The sequence below is a fragment of the Mastomys coucha genome, chromosome X, assembly GCF_008632895.1.
Source record: "Mastomys coucha isolate ucsf_1 chromosome X, UCSF_Mcou_1, whole genome shotgun sequence".
Classification (NCBI taxonomy): Eukaryota; Metazoa; Chordata; class Mammalia; order Rodentia; family Muridae; genus Mastomys; species Mastomys coucha.
In genome coordinates this window covers 144,645,196-144,653,634 of record NC_045030.1, presented here as the reverse complement: position 1 = coordinate 144,653,634, position 8,439 = coordinate 144,645,196, and positions in this window count along the sequence as shown.

The window sequence follows — 8,439 nt, the reverse complement described above, 5'->3', positions numbered from 1 at the left end:
TTTATGTCTTTCTTAAGGTCCTGTATCATCATCATGATAAGTAATTTTATATCTGAATCTTGTTTTTCCAGTGTGATGGTGTGTTTAGGACTTGCTATGGTGGGAGTATTGGGTTCTGATGATGCCAAATAACCTTGGTTTGTGTTGTTTATTTTCTTACACTTGCCCCCCGCCATCTGGTTAACTCTAGTGCTACCTGCCCTTGCTAAATCTGACCGGAGCCTGTCCTTCCTGTGATCCTGGTTATGTCAGAACTCCTCAGAGTCAAGTTGTCTTTGTGATCCTGTGATCCTGGGCTTGTTAGAGCACCTGGGAGTGGAGCTTCCTCTGGGTGTTGTGAGACTGGCTGTGGAGCTTGTGCCCAAGGTCTGCTCAGGACCCCAGCCCAGGAAGACCGGAAGGAACCAGAGCCACTGGGCTGACAAGAGTTCCTGTGTGCCTGGTCCCGCTTGTCCCAGTTACTCACAGTGTTGGGACAGATGTTGGATCCTCCTCACCTCTGATCTTGGGCATGTCAGAGCACCTGGGAGTGGAGCTTCCTCTGGGTGTTGTGGGACTGGCTGTGGAGCTTGTGCCCAAGGTCTGCTCAGGTCACCATCCCAGAGAGACTGGAAGGAACCTGAGCCACTGGGCTGGCAGAGTTCCTGTGTGTCTGGACCTGCTGGTCCCAGTTACTCACAGTGTTGGGACAGATGTTGGGTCCTCAATTTCATTTTCCTTTACAAATAAATTTTATCCAATAGTATATATGTCATGTGTTTTGATTGTATTCACTCCCTACTCACCCTAAACTCCACACATATTCAATCCTTTCTCTTTATGCCCTTCAGATTCCTGTCCTCCTTTTAAAAATAATAACTCAATTCCAATTTGTTCTGCCCATATATTCCTAGGTATGAGGCTATCCACTGGAGTTTAACTGACTTATCAAGAGCCACACTCTTTAAGAAAACTGACTTTCCATTCACCAGAAGCCATCAAGTGTGAATAGCTTCCCTGTCAGGAAGCAGGGCTATGAACCTCTCCCTCATCCAAGCTAGAATGTTAATTCATTTAATATTGTAGAAGTTATGTGCAAGTAACTACAGCTGCTATGAGTTCATGAGCACAATGGCCCTGTCATGGCCACAAGATACAGTTTTGCAACCACTGACTATTAGAGTCTTCCTGCTTCTCTCCTGAGAAAGTCTCTAAACCTTAGTGGGGGGATCGTTAAAGATGTCCATTTGTGGATGAGCACTCCAATGACCCTTATTCTCTGTACTTTGACCAGTTGTAAGTTTCTGTGTTAATCACTATTCACTGCACAATATATAGTGTTATGATTCTTTTGAAAACATTTATCAATGCCTTTCAAACTAGGCTTGTCTCTTTCTATGCCTATTACCTGTAGACTTGGTCTTTTCAGAGTGTGACATGTATCTTGGAATTCCAATTTATTCCTACCTTCCTATTATTTTATCTTTTGCTTGTTAGATTGTTCCACTTTATCCACCTTGTCTTCAAGCTCAGATATTCTGACTCCTCCTTGATCCAGTTTGTTGGTGATAAGTCCAACAGAGCCTTTAATTTGATTTGTTATGGTTTTCATTCCCAGAGTTTCAGAATGGCTTTTACTCTACAGTGTTTGTCTTTGTTGAGTTTTTTGATATTGTGCATGGCCCCCTTATGTCATTCAGCTGTTTTAAGTTCTCAACCAGGAGCTTATTTTCTTTTTCACTTTCCTTCAACATACTCATGCTCATCATTTTGAATTCTGTCAGGAATTTCATGCATGTAACTCTCTCTCATTAGATGCCATTAGTGTAGAATTAGTAAAATTTGGAGGAGTTATGTTGTCTTGGATCTTGTGCACCTTATGCTACTGTGCTGCATCTGGTGTCATTTTTTTTTTTTTTACTTTTTTATCAGCTATATTCTTTCAGCTGAAGTATTTGCAATGTTCAAAAAGGATTTGGATGTGGTAAAATAGAATTTGTACTTCAGAAAATTGTTCCTCAGCTATTAGCAGCTGCTAGCTGGTAGAGGAGGGAGAATAATTTCTCATTGAGGGTATGGCCACTGGTGCGTTTCCCATGCTCCAGTGGATGGCCCTACACTCATGCACCTATGGGCAACACTAATTGAACTAAGTAGGTATCCACTCTCTTAGTTAGGGTTACTATTGCTGTTATGAAACACCATGACCAAAGAAATTTGGAGAGGAAAGGGCTTACTTGGCTTATACTTCCTCATCACCACATCATTATTCATCACTGAAGGAAGTCAGGCCAGGAACTCAAACAGGGCAGGGACCTGGGGACAGGGACTGATGCAAAGGGCATGAAGGGGCGTGGCTTGCTGGCTTGCTCATCATGGCTTGCTCAGACTGCTTTCTTATAGAACTCAGGACACCAGCCCAAGGACGGAACCATGAACAATGGGCTGGGTCTTCCTGCATCAACCACTAATTAAGAAAATGTCCCACAGGCTTGCCTACAGCCCAATTATATGGAGGCATTTTCTCAGTTGTGGTTCCTTCCTTTCAGATAACTCTAGGTTATTTCAAGTTGACATAAAACTAGCCAGCATAAACCCTCTACCAAAAACGAAAACATGAGGTTGGGAAAAGAGATGTTAGAGAGTAATGGAGGGTGTTGCGTGGTGCAAATGAGAGTGAATATGAACATATTTAATTGTCCAACTGTATGAAATTCTCAATGAGTAAAATAAAGAATAAAATAATAGTTCTGGACTAGTATATAGATCAGTAGATAAGAACACTTACTCTTCTTCTGGAGGATCTGAATTGGGTTCCCAGCCCCCATATCAGGCTACTCACACTCACCTATCACTCCAACTCCAGATCTGATACCTTATTTTGACTTCTGAGCACACTTTCATACATGTGACATAGCCCAACACTATATGTGAGCATATGTGTGTGTGTGTGTGTGTGTATATGTATACATATATACATATATATATTGTTTTAAAAGAACTATGCTTGTGTATATGTATATGACATTATATATAATATTTTATAAATATATGATAACATATATAATATAATATAATAATACATACAAATATATATATTTTAAAACATGGTTCCTCAATATAGTAGGTCAAAATGTCTTGTATAAACTTTATATTATTCCTTGAGTAAGATATTAACTCTGAGAACAATAGCTCCTTGTCATTACCTCTGTGCAGCTGTCATGTTGACCAACTAATGACAGTGGCCCCTTTGACTTCAATAAAATTGAGGATAAACATCCAAGGACAGGTTTTTTGTTTTTTGGTTTTTTTGCTAATAATATTAGGAAGAGATGGAGAAGTAGAATGGATAAAAATATTGATTAAGTATTACATCAACTATACAAATAAAAAGGCATGAAGGGAAAGTTGGGATACTGTTAGGGTCCACAGATTTTAGAGATTATTAAAGCTATGAAAGGTGTCTTAGTCAGTGCTGTGAAGAGACATCATGACCACAGCAACTCTTATAGAAGAAAGCATTTAATTGTGACTTGCTTATAGTTTCAGAGGTAAAAAGAGGATGGAAAAGGATGAGAGAAGAGGAAAGGATGGGAATGAGAGTAGTAGTGTATGAAGTATGACTGAAGAATATACTAAGGGCTATGGTAAACTGGGTGGAGAGTCCTAATACCTAACTGAACAATACACAAATCAAGGCAAAACTATCATGTGACACATATGGATGAATGGAAAGTATAAAAAAATCAGAGTACTTACGGAATAAATTGTTGGCACAGCTACAATGAGCTGAAAGTTGGAAATTTTAGATTTCCCCTGCCTCTCCAGGGTCCATATGGTGCTGTTCATGGGAGGGATGAGTGGAAGCCATTGGTCTCTGCAGCTTCAATGTTCTTGGGGCTCTGGTCTGTGGTCAAGGGAAGGTTGTAGGTCCAGGTCCTTTGATGGTACTTCTCTCAGACACCTGCAGCTTACCATGGTCTCAGCTGTTCCTGTAGGTACAATGTATGGGTGAAGTGGCACTTCCCTGGCCCCTGATTGCTGCATCTAAAAATATTAGTTAAGGGATTTGGGGTGTTGCTCAGTAGTATACTGTTTGCCCAGCATGTATGAGGATGTGGTTCCATCCTCACCAATGAACTGAAATTAAATACCAGACAGTAGTCATTAATCGCCAGGCACTTGGGTGGGTGGGAGTGCAACATTAAAGAGATTCAAGACTAATAAACAGAGGAAAAGGCATTATCCTGGTTTGCTTTCTGTTTCTGTGATAAACATGGCCAAAAGCAACTGGAGAGGAAAGGGCTTATTTCATCTCACAGCTTGCAGTCCATCATTCAGGGGAGTTATTGCAGGAGCTCAAGGCAGGAATTAAAGCAGAGAACATGGAGAACCCTTTTCTCTGGGTTTGCTCCCAAGCTCTTTTTCAGCTGTCTTTCTTTTATCTCTCAGGATCCTCTGCCCAAGGGTAGCACCTCCAACAGCAATTCTAAGAAAATACCTTATAGATATATGGGGCAACACAGGCCAATCTGATGGAAACATTTTCTAAATTGAGATTCCCTTTGCTAGATATGTCTAGGATTATACTAAATTAACAACTAATCAGCACAGACATTCTCAAAGGACTCTAACTATATAATATTTTGGAAAAAGCAAAACTATAGATAAGAAAATCTATCCTCCAGAATATTATTCTCCAGGAATGTAAGTATCTTCAGGTTTCCTCTAAAAATTGTATTCATGGCCGGGCTGTGGTGGTGCACACCTTTAATCCCAGCACTTGGGAGGCAGAGGCAGGCGGATTTCTGAGTTTGAGGCCAGCCTAGTCTACAGAATAAGTTCCAGGACAGCCAAGGCTACACAGAGAAACCATGTCTCGAAAAAAAACAACAAAAAAAATTGTATTCATGAACAGTACCTGTATACTCTTGTAATGGGGCTTATCCACATCATCTACTTAAGAAAGACTTTCATGTGTTGACACATGTATGTAACCAAGCATTCTGATTTCCCCATATGGGTAGGTTTTACTATTTTCTAATATATATACTTGCTGGTTTGTTTATTTCTTTACTTTATTTCAAAAACCCCTGCCTAGAGAATGGTGCCACCCATGTGGACTGAACATTCTCACATTGATTCACTTAGTTAATATAATGCCCCATACACATGCCCGTAGGACAACCCAATGTTGATATTTCTCAATGAGACTCTCTTCCCAGGAGATTACAGGTTCTGTCAAGTGACAAAGCTATTCATCACAGTTTTTCTCCTAGTTGGAATCCTGCCACCATTATGAGAATATGCTGAGGGGAACCTGATAGTGAGATAGGAGAAACACAAGGATGAATAGGAACTCATCTAGTCAACAACTTTCTTCACCAGTCTATCCAACCCTTCTACTTGTGACATTTCTTGTTCTTACTATCCACTCTGCTATCTAACAGCTTTTCATTCCCAAGAAGCACCATGTACTTCATTCATGCTGAACATATCTGCCAAGGGCTACAATCTTCAAAACAGTCAACCTTCAGAGATTACTATCTTGAGGTATTTAGCAGAATCCACTTTTCAGCATACCACATTGACAAGCTGCAGGCAAGCCTTTTTCATCCTAGTAATCTAGATTGGCTACAGAGAAGAAATTCAGCCTTTATCTCTTCTTTAAAGCATCCTGTCCCTGACCTTGCTGCATTGTCTGCTCATTTTCGTAGACTAGTTGTTGGCATAGACTCAGTGATAATTTTCTTAGAAGTAATGCAATCAAGTTTTTTCTAATAACAATTAAGTACACGAGATTTGTTTTTCTGGGAATTTTGCTCCTGTAGTATTCTTTCATTGTTGGATTCTCTCGTTTAGCTTCTCTTTAACCTAGTGACCTCTAATCCCATCCTTACTCTCTAGTCATTTATTGCATTAATTTTCAGGCAACAGCTTTGGGACAGCCCCACTCCAGTTGTTCAGGACCCACAAGAAGACCAAACTGCACTTCTGTTACATATATGAAGAGATGTCTAGGTCCAGCCTGTGTGTGTTCTTTGGTGGTTGGTTCAGACTCTGAGAGCCCCAAGGGTCTGGGTTAGTTGACACTGTTGGTATTCCTGTGCAGTTCTTATCCCCTTTGAGCCCACAATCCTTCCTCCTATTCTTTTGTAAGAGTCCTCAAGTTCCAACCACTGTTTGGCTGTGGGTATCTATCTGAGTCAGCTGCTGGGTGGAGCCTCTCAGAAGACAGCCATACTAGACTCCTGTCTGCAAGTGAAAGAGTTAAATTTGAGACTTGTGCTGGCTAATGAGAAAATTACAGAAAAACACAGTGGACCAAGGTCGAATATGTCCAAATAAGCCTGTGCAAAAATAAGCAAGCTGTTAAGACATTCTGGGAACAGGCCAAAAAGATATAGAAGAGAAAGCATGCAAGGACATGTCTGGGCAGACACTGAGTAGTGGGCCATCTGGTCCTCTTAGATATGGTTTAAGGTCAGATGCTCTGTTGACTCAGATTAACACCAACCTTAAGAATTTTCCACTCTGTTCTGTACGTACTAGTTGATATTTGAACTAGACAATCATGTATAGCCACACTGATTCCTTTGTTCCCCTAGGCCTTTTTCCTACATAAACTCCTAACCCCTGAGCCTGGTGGTATTTAGCAGTTGCAAGATATCTGTCCAGGCCTTTTTAGTTTTTAGAGTCTCTGTTGTGAATTTGGGTGTAATTCTGATAGGTCTGCCCTTTTTTGTTACCTGACTTTTTCCCTTGATGCTTTTAGTATTCTTACTTTGATCTGTAGATTTCATATTTGATTATTATGTGGTGGAAGGATTTTCTTTTCTGGTCCAGTCTAATTGGTTTTCTAAAAACTTCTTGTATGTTTATAGGCATCTCTTTCTTTAGGTTGGGAGTTTTCTTTATGATTTTGTTGAGAATAATTTCAGGGCCTTGGAGCTGGGGCTCTTCACCTTCTTCTATCCCTATTCTTAGGTTAGGTCTTTTCATGGTATCCCAGATTTTCTGGATGTTTTGTACAGGAATTTTTTAGATTTAATATTTTCTTTGACTGATGTATCAATTTCTTCTATTGTATCTTCTACAACTGAGATTCTCTCTACCATCTCCTGTATTCTGTTGGTGATGCTTGCACCTGTTGTTCCTATTCTTTTCCCTAGGTTTTTCATCTCCAGGATTCCCTCAGTTTGTGTTTTTCTTTATTGCTTCTGTTTCTAATTTCAGGTTTTGCACAGTTTTATTCATTTCATTCACCTCTTTAATTGTATTTTCCTGTATGTCTTTAAGGGATTTCATTGTTTCCTCTTTAAAAATCTCTGCTTGATTGTATTGCCTTAAGGGATTTATTAATTTCCTCTTTAAAGGCTTCTATCATCTTTATGAGATTAGATTTAAGATCATTTTCTTGTGAGTCAGTTGTTTTAGGATATCAGGGGCTTGCTGTAGTAGGGTAGCTGTACTTTGGAGCTGTCATATTGAACTGGCTTTTGTTGATTGTGTTCTTTTAAGGGCCTTTAAGCCATCTGGATGATTTTGGTCTCTGGATGTTCCTGTTGTAGTAGGTATTGGGAAGGGGTGAACTTTGATGGTCCTGGTGTAGCAGGCCTCTGATGAGTATCTTTGACCTGTATATTTCCTGACCTGCAAGTCTGTATGGTTCTAGAGCTGCAGGTCTGATGAAGGTGGGTGGAGAGGTGGCAGGAGAATGGAGGTCTCCCTGGGCTAGCATGCTGCTCGGGGCAGCAGCTTGACTTGGCCCAGAGGGCTAAGAGAACAGGGAAGATGGAAGGGGGGAGGGAAGCTTACCTGTATGGTTCAGGAGTCATAGGTCTGTTTTCTAATTTTTAAGTCCTGCTTCTTCTTTTTATCCCTCTTTCTCCTATTTTTTTTTTTTTTTTGACAGAAGAGCTCAGTATGTAGCCCAGGATGACCTGGAATATGCGATATACTATGTAGCCAATGCTAACCCCAATTTGCAATAAGTCTCCTGTTCCAGCCTCTCAAGTGTTGGGATTACAGGTGTGAGCTATCTACTTGTGTTGATAACAATTTTATTAAAACATGTATCTCTTATTTTTTTTTTCTTTTTTACCTTAAGCAGTCAAAAGGAACCAGGTAATTCCTTAAAACACTTTGCTTAGAAATAACTCCAGCTATTTATAGAAATAGACTAGTAGAATGATGGTTACTTGTTAGTGGGGGCTCAGGGGTTGGGAGACTTTTGGGAAGAGAGTATGAGATATCAGTTAGCCAGGAAGAGATCTCCAGGTCTAACAGGAACTAGTTCAAGAGATTAGTGGTGGTCATTTATAAGTCAAGCCCGTGGAAGCCTGAAGTAAGAGGTTCTGCCTGCATAGTAAAATCTGGCCTCAATGACACTAACCTTCAATATAGTTGAAGAACTCTGTTGTATAACATGATGGCTTTTGTTAATAGTAATGTATAATT